Source organism: Oryza glaberrima, chromosome 11 (genome assembly GCF_000147395.1).
Source record: "Oryza glaberrima chromosome 11, OglaRS2, whole genome shotgun sequence".
NCBI lineage: Eukaryota > Viridiplantae > Streptophyta > Magnoliopsida > Poales > Poaceae > Oryza > Oryza glaberrima.
Genome location: NC_068336.1, coordinates 5,776,479 through 5,791,124, shown reverse-complemented (window position 1 = coordinate 5,791,124; position 14,646 = coordinate 5,776,479). Strand labels below are relative to the sequence as shown.

The 14,646-nt window shown below is 40.7% G+C and overlaps 1 pseudogene; it reads left to right on the top strand.

Annotated features, from left to right (window-relative positions):
* The first annotated feature begins 545 nt into the window (after positions 1-545).
* Positions 546-12,369, top strand: LOC127755136 (putative disease resistance protein RGA1; annotated as a pseudogene).
* Positions 12,370-14,646: the final 2,277 nt, after the last annotated feature.

Here is a 14,646-nt window from a genome sequence, read left to right as displayed (position 1 = left end):
TAGCGCCACAACACGTGGGTACGTGGGACCCACACGATCAAGGTTCCCAACAACCCCTGGATCGGAACTAGCACATGCGAACACATGTGTTCGGCACCTCATCTTTGCAACTACTCTTCTTCGTTTTCCACGCGCACGTTTTTCAAACTCCTAAACAGTATATTTTTTTAAAAAGTTTTTATATGAAAGTTGCTTTAAAATATCAAATTAATCTTTTTTAAAAAAAATTAGCTAATATTTAATTAATCACATACTAATGGATTGCTCCGTTTTTCGTGCTGGATGTTTGGGTGGGAAACCTGGGTTGCCGAACTGAGCCAGCATAGGAAGGATCCTGGTCTGGTCTCTGAAAACATAAGCAAACCAAATACGACCTTGACTCTCAATGCGATAATACGCTTCAAAGGGCCATGATTTTCGGCTTTCGGCGCAGGGCCACATGACTGTGCTATTGTTAATCATTACGGTGCAAATAAACTATCCTGATGTGACATAAATATATCGTGGCCACCTCGGTGAGTGGGCTCCCACTACTACCAGCCTTCCCAAAAGTTGTGAATATTGTGAGCACGCTCAACTGCTCAAGTACTCAAGTAGCAAACTGGCCAGTCCAACTCCATCTCTAGCTTGCTGCTGCAAAGTGCAAACAAAACCTTGCAGAGTAGAAGGAGGGCATTCGATCTGCACAAGAAAAGTCCGAGAGAGGGAGAGACGAGAGGAAGTAGAGCGGCCATGGCGGTAGTCGGGGGCATGCTTACCTCTGCCGTCCTCAAGACGGTGGGTGAGCAGGTCGGTTCCGCCATTAGTGGTCAGATCAAGCTGCAGTGGGACTTCAAGGATGATCTCATGGACATGAAGAAATCGGTGCAACTATGGCTAAGTCGACTCAAGAATGCCATGTACGACATCTCTGACATGATAGATGGGTTTGAAGCCAACACGACGCCTAATAAGGTATATATATGTCTTGCTTGTATTGCATATAGGTCTTAATTGATCTTCTTCACTGTATCGTGAAACGTGTAAAGAGTTGATTTAAGTTTGGTTATAATACAAATTTTCTTCCGATGAGACACTCCTCCAGGGATTAAAAAAAAAAGGAAAAAGTCTATATACCCTAAACTTTGATTGAAAGTCCATCTCACACCTTGAACTTTTAAACCAGACATTCAACCTCCCAAACTATTCAATACCGTTTATACAACATCCTAATATGGTTTTGTAAAGTGGTTCTTACCTAATTTACATATATGTTGGATGAGTTTGGTTACGTGACATATACATTGGACATACATGTTAAAATCTCCACCTAAATCTTTTGTTTTTCCTATATTTTTTCTCTCATTTACAAATGGATATCAATATAATACTAATATGACATCACTATAGAGGATAATTTAATGACCAATAATTGACATATGTAAACCTGCTATATTAGTCATCCAAAACGGCTGATGTAAGCTTCCAAATATACAAAATCACTATCCAAAATAACCTTAGGGTATATTATGAATGGTATTAAAAAGTTAGGGGTTGTATATCTAGTTTTGAAATTCAGGAGGCTAGACGGATTTCTACCCAAAGTTTAGGGGACATATAGAGTTTTTCCTTAAAAAAATTATCTCCATGGTCTACACGTTTCAGTTGATGAATTTTTTTTTGCTATTTTTCAATGTGCTGACAATTACAACAAAAAATATGCAGAGTAAAGTGTTTTCCAATCTTGGTGCTAAGATAAAAATGGCCAAAGAGATGAAGAGGATGAGAGTGGAACTAAAGAAAATCACCAAACAACACAAGGACTTCTCTTTTGCATCAGAGAATACCGCCAACATACAAGAAGAAGTTTCTAGTGTTAGGAAAACATCACCGAAGGTGGAAGAAACAGCCATCGTTGGAAGGATTCAAGAGAAGCGAAAAATATTAGCTTGTTTATCTGAAAGGATCTTGACACAAGATTTCATTATCCTTGCGATATATGGCATGGGAGGGATTGGCAAGACAACCTTAGCACAATTAGTATTCAATGATAAACAATTCAAAGAGTACTCTCCGGCCTAGGTCTATGTCTCTCAGGTGTTTGATTTGGACAAAATTGAGAGATCTATAATATCACAACTCTCAAAAAGGGCACCCAATATGACTGATTTGGAGATGGCACCTCCTAATATGAACATTATCATTGTTTTGGATGACCTTTGGGAGAATGATGGTTTTCAATTAGATAATTTGAAGCTTAAGCTTCAAGTTGGCAAGGGAGCCAAGGTGATTATCATAGTTACCACACGTGATGAAAGTATTGCTATGAGATTTTCTACCATTGAACCACACTTTCTAAAGCCCTTGACAGATGAGATGTGCTGGAGAATAATTAAACAAAAAACTGCCTTTGAAGATAGAAATGATAGAGACTGGCTAGAACATATAGGAAAGGAGATTGCAAAGAAGTGTGGAGGTGTGGCATTAGCAGCTCAATCCCTTGGGTACATGTTACATTCAAGAAGGGCCGACGAATGGGAATCAGTGAGGAACAGCAATATTTGGAATGAATCTTCATCAGATGATACATCTTCACCACATCATGTGCTTTCATCCTTGAAGCTAAGTTATGTCAGAATGAGACCATGCTTGAAAATGTGTTTTGGCTATTGTGCAATATTTCCAAAGGGACAAAACATAGTTAAGGATGATTTAATTCACCAATGGATTTCTCTTGGTTTTATCGAGCCATCTAGGGTATTCACCCCTAGACAACTTGCTGAAACATATGTTGCCAAACTTCTGGGGATGTCCTTTCTTCAATGGTGTCCAGAGTCGTCATTGGTAAGTTACCTCGACTCATTCTAACGGGCAGTTCCATTAATTATTTATAAATATTAATTTACAGCATGATTATAAAGTTCTTGAGGAATATCTGGAGGTACCACAAATTTTTTTTGACTTTAGGTTACTTTGTTAGCTTGAATTTGTTTCCTGATATCTTCGCGAGGGTTGTAAAAATTGGTATTAGTACTGTTAAGTAGTACCTAACGTATCTTTAATAGCAAAAATTTGTTGGATATGTAAGCACATGTAAATTTAATTTATAAATAAATCATGATATTAAACATATTGGCTACCATAACCATCTCATGCGATCAAGACATATACAAGAAAGCTATACATGACAGTTGAAAGAGCATCTATACCCCTAGCGGGTTTTGGTTAATTAATGAAAAATGATTAAGGGACTAATACGCTTATTGAGTGTATAAGCAAGGGATTAATACGATGAAGAACCGACAAAGATGATGAAGTAGAATATGCAATACAACGAGGTTTCATTGCGATCGAAGGCTACAAGTGACAGAAGATGTGAAGATGCGGTGAAGAGTTGGTAAGAGTTGGCTACGCGATGGACCATGCATGGGAGAAGGGCAAGCGGAGGCTTGGCGCCAAAGGACCCGATGTAGTGGTGAAGGAGCAAGTGCTTGGCTGAATATTGATAAACCGATCGAGGCCATAGGATGCCACAAGTTGCTAAGTATCAATCCTTGGTGAAGAAGAAACACAAGATAAAATGTTGCAGATCAAGAGGATGTGATTCGTTGATAAACATCAAGCCAAAATCTATATTAGCATTGATCAATGAAAACAGAGAAGATGGCGTAAAGTTATTCATACCTGTATAACTTTTCTATTCGCTCAAGAGTTGGTAGGAAAGCTGTACTATTAAATGAGATGTTGCCTTGATGTTTAGGGATGAGTTTGGTGCTCAAAATCTTTGTTGAAGTGATTCTCTCTCTTGATTTTGTTTAATGGAGTTTTTCGGCATTCTCTAAAATTGAGTTCAAAAGTTTTCAAAGTGTCTTTTGCCTTCGAAAACGGTGCTGGTCATTTCAGAAATTTCCGAACTGCTTTTGATATTGGAAAATCAGTATTAGGCTACGTTCGATCTCCTCGTTTCAAGAGAGATTTTTAGCACACGTAAAACAAGAAGCTCATTAACACATAATTAATTAAGTATTAATAATTATAAACTTGAAAAATGGATTTATTTGAATTTTTTAAATAATGATCTTTATAGAAAGTATTTGTAAAAAAAAAACATCATTTAACAGTTTGAAAAGCGTACCAACGGAAAACGAGGAAGTTGAAGTTTGGAGTTGAAGAAAATGCCTTAGCCTTTTTCCAGAAGTTTTCGAAAGTGTTTTGGAAATTTCCGATCTATGTTGAGTTTGCAGATTTTGGTACTAGTGTTTTTGAGAATTTTCCGAAATGCAATTTTGCTCAGTTTTCTACTGTGCTCGTGTTGGAATTCCACAGTTCAAAAAATTCCGAAAGTATCGTAGCAAACTCCGAAGGTACTGTAACAAATTTTCAAACTGTGTTGACTTTGTAGATTTCGGTAGTAGTATTTTTGGATTTTTTTTAAAAATATTTTCAGAATTTTTGGAAATGCTATTTGCCCAGTTTGTGCTTTGTTCGTGCTAGAATTTTTCAGAAAATTCTGAAAGTAATGTAGAAAGTCCTGAAAGTTGTTTTTGCTCTCTGGTGATTGTCGGATATTTTTGGAAACACTTCGAAAATTTCTAAAAAATGGAATCTTTGCCTTCAATGGGTAGATATGATGTTGTGACTATAAATAGCCCCTTCCACCCCCAAGTCAAGGTTGTTGGCTCCATTGCATAAATTATGTCCTTGGCTTGCTTTGCTTGAGATTCACTTTTGAGCTTGCTTTCTCACTTCTTTCTCTCCATTGATCTATGTGTCTGTGAGAGTGGTTGGTTTGAGTTTGTTTGAATGCTTGGTGTTGACTTTGTGAAAAATTATTGAGCACTCGATTTATCTCCAAGAAATAATTGTTGCATTTGTTACTCCTGGTGGTTGAGGACACCTAGACAGCTGGGAGTCAACATCGAGACACTGATTTGTTTGTGGTGTGCCGAGGGAGTTTGTGAAGGTCTGATCTCACGTCTAAAAGGACAGAGATACACTTAGTGGAAGGAGGAGTGCACTTCTACAGCCTGATAAGGATAGGGTTGGAAAAGACTCGTCTCATTGTGAGCTCATCAACGAAAAGTAGAACCCCCTCAAGGATTTGAACTTAGGGAACATATTGATCTTACCAGAATCCCAGTGATACCTCTCTCTCTCATTTATCTAGCATTGCTATTTGATGTCTCTAGTAGTTTAGTTTCTCTTTGTGCAATCCTTTCCCTAATTGTGCCGCTATCTCTTTTTGCTTGTCTTGCTAGTTTGCTTGTAAATCTGAGATTTTTGGAAATATCCGAAAATATTCAAAAATATCCAAAAAGTTTAGCTTCCGCATTCACATGCCTAACATGATCGAAACATACCGACGGTTTTGCCTCTGTTCTGAAAGTGGCACAGCATACATACACCACTCATACGACTTGCAGTATCAGATATTGATAACTACGCGTAGTGCTCAAAAGAAGAGGAAGAGGAACCATGGTGGACAAATAGTGAGCAATCGCGTAGAGCGCTTCTCAAAAATCTTATTCGTCACCTCCCGGTGCAGTACTTCATGAGGACGATGTTTCTAGAGATTTGCTCTCTCCATCGGAGTCCTGCTACACGAAGGTTCGTGCAAGGTGCCAATTCAGATTGGCATAGCATATTTGTTAAGGTGTAGTTTGTTAGAGTTTGTGTTGAATATGCATACGTAGTCGGTTGTAGTTTAGGATTTGAAGTTGTACTAGATATAGAAATAGAGTAAGAGTCGGACTCTATCCTAGGGTACCGGTCTCTCTTAAATAGAAGGACGGACCTGTGTAACTGCATATAGCGACTACAATATAGCGTAGACATGCAGGGAGATGATGACGTTGAAGACATGCACTCGTAGCGGTTAGGTGCTATGTTGGTTAAGGAGGAGCGCCCATAATCAGAGCCTTGGGATGTAGGCTTGGGTTGAATTTCGTTAAAAAATATCATATGTCAGTGCCATCATCGTGTTTGAATCTCCTATGACGTTTCTTCCACGTTTGGTTTCCGAGACTTATATCGGACCAGTTTTATAACACCACGCATGGAGCCTGCTTGTCTTCCTCCGTGCCACGCGTCCCCCAGCCTCCGCTGCCGGCACAACCGTAGAAGGCGCACTGTGCCCGGGACCTGCTGCTAGCTGCAGGAAGGGTCACCGTAGAGGAGGTTGCCGTCTACGTCTAATTGTCGACGCCGGGGTCCCGAGACTCCCGACGGCATGCAAAGCCTGTCCGTCCGCCTCCTGCTCCATGGTAGTTACACAGATGGGACAGAAGAGGACTGGGACAAGATAAAGAGTATTTCTGGAATTTATTTAGAGAAAAAAATAATAATTCACCAAAGGAATTTTTTACAACAAAAAGACTGAGTTTTGTGGTAGGAGTATAGATATGTGGCAAGTTTGGAATCAAGAAGTAGTATTAATTAACACTACTTCAAAAGGTTTGTGCTATTTCTTGATTCGGTTCAAATCTTTGTGGTATCATTCGAATTTTCTTAACAACAGTTCACTGTGTTTTTGTTCGCTTTCTTGGTTGCTTACAATAGTTGAGGTCTGTAGAATGGATTTATAGGCCATTAAAATAATTCTCATGCTGCTAACTGTTTTTGCTGCAGATTGCTGGATGGCATCATGACGATGTTACACCATTCACCATGCACGACCTAGTGCATGATTTAGCAAGATTGGTTATGCTCGACGAAATTCTAGTAACTAGCGAACAAGTCAGCACTGCCGGAATCAGCTACCGTTATGCACTGCTCGGTAATTGTACCCAACCATTGGAGACATCGTCGGATTACCTGGCTAAGATAAGGGCTCTGCGCTTTATGAACTGTAGGACAATTGATCTTAACGATGTTCCTTTTTCACCTGCCAAGTCCTTGCGTGTTTTGGATTTGAGTGAATGCTCTATAGAAAAGTTGCCAGATTTTATTGGTCAATTCAAACAGCTGAGGTATCTTAATGCCCCTGGGGTCCAACATCAAACAATCCCTAATAGCATCACCAACCTTATAAATTTAATGTATCTCAGCCTTCGTGGGTCTTCCGAAATCTTGTTACTGCCAGAGTCAGTCGGAGAAATGAAGGGGCTGATGTATCTTGATTTATCAGATTGTTCAGGAATACAACAACTGCCAGAGTCGTTTGGCAATCTGGAAGAACTAGTGCATCTCAATTTCTCAAACTGCTCCTGTATCCAAAGTTTATCACAGTGCCTGAGAAGCCTCACGGAATTGCAATATTTGAATCTATCGTGCAACTCTGATTTGTATCTACCAGCTGATGTGGAGCATATTGGCAACCTCACCAAACTGGAATATTTGAACCTTTCATGCAGATCAAATCTATATTTACCACTACCAAATCTGGACTTTTTGGGCACTCTCACCAAACTTAAGTATTTGAACTTATCTTCACAGCAGTCAAATCCCAAATGGCTACCTGAAGATTTGGGTAACCTTATGGAACTCAAGTACTTGAATTTATCAGGTTGTCATATGATAGAACAATTACCGGCATCTTTTGGAAGGCTAAAATCATTGGTGTATCTGGATTTATCATGTTGTAGTTTACTTTTAGGTATACCTCAAGCTTTGCGTGGCCTAACCAACCTGGAATATTTGAATTTGTCAATGCCAAATGAACAAGAATATTGTGGAGACAGGTTGCATCTCGCAGGGTTGCCAGAAGTCATTGGTAGTCTAACAAAACTGAGAGAACTGAATTTAGCACGGTGCATGGATTATATCTTTGGCAAGCAATCAATAGATCAAACCGACAGTTTCATTGACCGTATCAGCACACTTTCCAATCTGGAGCATCTGGACTTGTCAGAGAATTCAGTTCTGCGTAGTTTACCTGAAAGCATTGGCAGCCTGAGGAAGCTAGTTACGTTGAACCTCTCTGATTCTCTCATTCTAATAAGGCTTCCATTATGTCTTATTAAAATGGAAAGTCTGAAGGTTCTAAATGTGGAGGGTTGCAGCTTGAATGAGGCCAAGCTTCCTCAGTCCAACTTTCTCTTCACGCTGCCTCACTTTGTGGTGCACGCTGGTGATGGTGAATCTAGCAGCAATCTTCCCCTCCTCGAGCACGCAAATCCTGGTCGTTTCTTGGAGCTCAGCAACCTTGAAAATGTGAAGTCCATACAAGAGGCACAGAGTATAAAACTGACAGAAAAAGACAACATTAATTATCTGAATTTGGCATGGACTAGAGGAGCTGATAGGTTTGTGGAGGACATGAATGTGTTGGAAGAGTTAGTGCCACCAAGCACTTTAGAAGAGTTCATGACAGAAGGTTATAGTAGCGTCAGGTTGCCAGCTTGGGTAATAAGTATCGGACAATATCTCCCCAATCTCGTCAAAATTACGTTGTGGGATTGGCCCAAGTGCAACAGCCTACCGCCTCTTGGTCAGTTACCAAACTTAGAAAAGATCATTCTTGGATGTATGCATGGCCTTAGAAGAATTGACGGGGGCATCTATGGTGGCCCGAATGCATTTCCTTGTCTGACAGAATTTCACCTATTGGGTATGGGTTGCTTGGAAGAATTGGATTTCGGGGGTTTTCAAGGAGAACAAATGTTTCCTAAGCTTCAGTACTTTGAAATTTCTGATTGCCCCAAATTGACCCTGAAATCATGCCCACCTAGAGCTGTCAAATGGGACATAACACGCAGTGACAATGTACTATCATCATCATGGGTAGAGAGACGGCACACCGCTGTTTCCTCCTCTTCTGGAGTGACTCTTCTCAAAGTCATGTTCTGCAAGCTGCCTTTGCATTATTGGGGATTGCTTTGCAACCTCCCTGCCCCCATTGATTTACATATCCAGGAATGCACCGATCTGACCTGCACATCACCGGAGATCATCCAAGCCCTCAATTCCTTGAAATCACTCACCTTAAGCAACAATGACCTTGAGCTCACATGTCTACAGGATCTGAGTTTTGGCTTTAAACAGTTGGAGGACTTGGAAGGTAACATGGGACAACTTACTTCACTACAATCATCACCACATCTGTCAGTATGCGGTATCATCACATCATTACCAGAATGGTTAGGACAACTCATCTCTTTCAACAAGTTGAGAATAAAGTACCGCGGAGAGCTGAATGATTTGCAAGGGAACATGAGGCAACTCACCTCCCTGCAATCTCTAGTTCTGTATAGATGCAATAGCATGACATCACTACCACAATGGTTAGGCGAACTCACCACTCTAAAAATGTTGGTGATCAAGGACTGCGCAAGGCTGAATGATTTGCATGAGACATTGTGCAACCTTACCTCCCTGCAGTCACTAAAACTGGAAAGTTGCCAAGAAATTCCTTCTCTGCCTGAAAGGATTGGTGAGCTTAAGTCTCTCAAGAAACTAGAGATCATTAATTGCATATGCATCAGTTCGTTGCCAGAGAGTATACAGCAACTCCGTAATCTCGAAGAACTACGGATTGTTGAGTGTGCTGGATTATGGCGATGGTATGAATCAGATGAGAATGAGAAGAAACTTGCTCACATAAAAGAAAAGGTATGTGCACAACCAAGTTATCTGTTGTACTGCTCATATTTCCTGGATAACTCTTTCATGGAGAGAAGTAATCGTGTTTTAGTACTTTTTTGTTCTGCTTTGCATTTACTGATGATTCTCTTATACAAAAACGCAAACATGTTTTCTTATATGTTAGTACATTTTAATTATTTTCCATTTATAAATCGTGACTTCCATGTATATTTAATTATCAATCAAATGCCTAAAAGAAAGAAGAGTAAATTACGTCTTAGACCACTTTTTCTTGCCATTGTTGCAACTTGGACCGGGGAAAAACAAACATTTTCACTTTAAACCACCTATCTTCTTTACCAGTTGATTCATTTTAGGCTAGTTCTTGTTACCTTGTACCTCCTGCTGACCAGCTCCCTCTTCTCCAATGTTCTCTACCTCCAAGGTCCTCTCTTTATGTCTCTTCTCGTATCACCGAATCCAGCGAGCGGTGGCCCCATCACGAACTGCGGCCCTGTGACCAACTCCTATTCGAGGGGTTGATGCCGTCGGGGTGAACACAGTACTGCACCGCCCCCAATTTATCTATGGTTTGACCCTCATAGCCATAGGGGGATGATGTTAGATAAGCCCAGCCATGGTGAGAGCCATCTTGTGGCTGTTGCACAAATTGGACACTGTCGCGCATCACAATGATGGTTTCCTTGTAGAGGACATGTTCCAACAATATCACATCTAAGTTCACGGCGCGTAGTTGAGCTCGAGCTTTACCTCCATATGGCAATGGGGAATTTCTTTTGCCCTTTTCTTCTTTATTTCTGTCAAGTGCAACCAGGGTGCGGAGGCCATTTCAAGCACATGACGTTGAAGCTGGTGCTGGCGGAGCTCCAGCGCAAGCACGGCACTGGCGAGTGGCTGCTCAACCTGCTCACTTTGTAGTGGTGGTTCTTCCTGCTCATGAGTGGAGAGAGAGAAAGAGAGGAGATAGGGGGAGCTAGAGGTAGAAGAAACAGTCCAAACTGAAACAACCAGTAAAGATAGGTAGTCCAAAGTGAACAAGTTTGTTCACCCCTAGTCCAAATTGCAACATTGGCAAAAAAGAGTGGCCCAAGATGTAATTTACTCAAGAAAGAAAGAACATTTAGCGACTCTATGCCTGCACAAACTGTGACCTTGTAACCCATTTCTTATAGAATTCCTGCATCGTCATCAATAAATCCCTTTTTCTTAGTAATGAATTTTCGCTAATGGAGGTGTGAAGTTTATTTGTGTAATTTGCAGATAATTTCTTGGTATAGCTAGACGTTCGAACAGTCTGTAGCGAATACAGTCTGTAAAATCAAAGCCCTTTAAAAGATCTTGTTTTTTTCGTGGCTGACTGAGATTGATCAGGTCAAAATACAGTCCTGGACATGGATATGGCACGGTCTACCTGGTTGGTTTCCAATCTTAGTAAATGCAGTGTGCTACATCCTTGATTATTCAGTGATTTTTAACGATTTCACTCACATCACCTGCTCCTTTATGCAGCTCTTAAGTATTGACTGATGTTTTCTAGAGAGAGGGAACAGTACACCAGAGTTCACAGCTGTATGGCTCGATCACACTCCAGGCCAGGGTACTTGGTAACTGAAGATGGATACCACTGTACTGAAATTTTTATATTTTGGTCCTTTTTAAAAACTTATTTTACAAATGGACCCTGAAAAAACTTAAACCGGAAATGGTTCTTTTTGAGACACCAGAGGGGCTGGCGCCGTCCCCCAACATGACAGCGCCAGCCACCATGGCGCCGCGCCCGTGCCACCGTGGCAGTTGGGTGTCGTGGCCGTGCTGACTAGGCAGAGGAGGGCACCAGCCACCTTGGCGCCGCTCCGTATAACACGGCGCCAGCCACCTTGGCGCCGCTCCGTATAACACGGCGCCAGGGTGGCTAGCGCCGCCCCCCTCCCCCCACGCCCTTCTGCCTCCGGCCGAAGACTGGCGCCGGCCCCCCAGACCGTGGCGCCAGGGTGGCTGGTGCCGCCCTCCTCCCACCCACGGCCTTCTGCCTCGCGCTGTTTGCTGGCGCGGCCCTCCCTGACCTCGACGCCAGAATGACTGGCGCCGCCCTCTTCCTCCCTGCTAACAACAAAATCACAGTTCACAATTCAATCAAATCACAGTTCACAGTTTTGCATAGAATAAAACAAGTGAAATAATTTAACTAAATAGGTCCACAACTCAATCACTTATTGCACAACTAACTACATTGACGAAAAAATATCCACAAGTCTACAACTCAATCACATATTCCACACATCAAACAATGCCTCAAGTCCATCACAATCCATCACATAGTCCTTACATAGTATATCACATAGTCCATCACATAGTATCACATAGTCCACCACAAACTTCATACTACCAACAAGTTAACACATGACAAATAGGTAAACTTGATAGAAATCATTTTTTCCGTTGCCGCCGAATAGCTTGCGAGCCCAGAGTATACCACTGTATGCACGTTGTGACTGTCCGTTGGTGCCGGCTCTGCTTCGAGTAATGAAAGGCGTACTCTGTTTTCTTTAAGCTTTCCGCGTTTAAGAGGTGGTTTTTTTCTGTTCTTTGCACATTTCCTCATTCGCCCAAGTCTTCAAGCAAAAAACAAGCAGCATCCACACATAAACTCGGGCTCATCAAGCGAAAAACAAGTGTTACAAATTCATTTTTTATTTTTGGGAACTGTGTTACAAATTCTGACCCGGCTTTAATAAACTAGCTAGGGACAAAATGTTTAGTATACTAGATGAATACTCTATTGTGTTGCTGTAAAAAAAATTAAGTTGCATAACATGTACAAATGAGATGCAATATGATTATTGAAATTAAAACAAATTGATACTTAAAAATTTTGTGCTTAAAAATAATTGATTTTGTTGCAAGGTTCTATGAGAGATGAAATAAGAGACAATTTGAACTATAGTTTTATCATACAAAGACTATAAATAATTTAGGTGAGAAGTGAAAAAAATAAAATTAACTATAGTTAGTGAGGATGAATTAGGGACAACTTGCCATACGCGTACCAACACAACCCTCTTTCTACGTAATAGACTTTACAAAATAATAAGTCTATGAGAAATTTTATGGTTCATATTAGAAAACTCGATCGATGGCCCCGCAAGCCTTTCGTGGTGGACCTCGCCGGATTTTGTTACCGGCTTTTTAGTTGCGTGAAGCCGTCATGATGCCCAGTCGGCGCAGGCAGTTAACTACATGAAGCTATCTAAGGCACCTTATTACTACCTTCTTCTATAAATGTTTGTCGCTATAGATTTTTTTAACATGTTTTTATTCAAAAACTTTTGTGAAATATGTAAAACTATATGTATATATAAAAGTATATTTAACAATGATAGGAAAAGAATTAATAATTACTTAAATTTTTTGAATAAGACGAACGGTAAAACATATTTAAAAAAGTAAATGGCGTTAACTATTTTAGGATGGAAGGAGTAGAAAATAATGTCGAACTTTGCAATTAGCATAGAACTTACTGTAATATTCCTTTATTCTTGGAGGCTTGGAGCTAGGAGAAAAATATTGGGGGCTATGAGCGCTGGTGCCCTGCCGGCGGCCGGCGGCGCTACCAGCTGCCGATTCCCGTAGAAATTTGCAAGCTTGCCGCTGCGCATGCGCTCATTATGAAGCTCAGAGGAGACGAAACAGATGAGGAGTCGATTCAATCGATGGATCCTTCAGTGGTGCTTGGCAGAATGACCATCGGTTGCCATTATTTTCCTAGGCTGTGGGCTTATTAAGGCTGCTCGTTGAGTGGGCTGCGGGTTCAATATGTGAACATGATTATGTGAAGACAGTCAGGTAAGGTAATTAAGTAAAGCCATAGCCCATAAGTATGGTTTCGGCCGGGTTGCGTTACCGCCCACTGGCCCGACGATGGCCCATTTGCCCGGTAACTAACGAACGATTTTGCTATATATTTATCGACAAATTTTCTCCGCCGACGAATTGCTGGTGCTGTCCAGCTCGCTGATCCTCCACTGCTCGACGCCGTGAAGCCTGGCCAGTCACCCAACCTAACCAGGATGTGAATCCGCCCCCACGTAATTGAGCAATGGAGACAAATGTCACTGCAGGTAACGAACTATCGTCCTGCTCCTATGTGCAAAACCTCCATTTCCTATTATGTTCAGCAACTCCATCTCTTGTCTTCGTTAACCTTGCCAACTGATTACTGAAGCAAAAAAGGGAAGCCAATTTGAAAATCTCTAGCTGTGTGGTTCGAGATTACTACCTCGGATATTACAACAATCTATGTGCTCCGCCCTTTGATTACTCCTCGATCGTCTCCAATGCCGGTATTATATATCAGGTGGCTGTTAGGCATCTTTTGAAGCTGCAGCAACCTTCCTTTTTGTGCCACTTGATCGACACCTCCACCGAAAAGTACGAACCAATAAACAGAAGCAATTTGCGAGAGCAGTAGTGAATTAAACTCACCTGAACGTATACAACACAGATCAAGATTCTCTCACTCTCTCTCGTTATCTATGCAGTAAATTAACAATCTGGAATGAAATATTAGTATATACGTTACTGATGCTTTGAGATGCACTAGAACTTTTACAAAAAAATTGGACAAGTGTCACGAAAAATTCTAGCAAGAGCCCACCAACTAACAAGTGTCAAAAAAAATCTAAAAAAAATTGGACATATAATCCTAATAGTATTACACATATATGCGAAGAAGTCATATATTCAAACTCATTATATTTTAGCCGTAATGTTACGGCTAAAATATAATGAGTTTGAATATAAGATTTCACACGTAGTTCTAATACTATTGGCAGTTTGTGTCTAATTTTTTCTAGAATGTTCTATGATATTTGCTAGTTTTTTTTGCACGGAGTGTACATAAGAAGCTTCCGTGGACAGGATATCTTCCCCACATATGGGTGTCCAAACAATGAGGTTAGAGGACTTCAATTGTTCCCCAACTCCACACTAACAAACAAAAAAAATTATTTTAAAGTGAAGCACAAAATGAGGCCATATGATTGAAGATTTTACCATATTACAATTAATGAGATTCTATTTTATTCTATTTTTGTTGTAACACACGGAAATGTAGCTAGTTTTCTC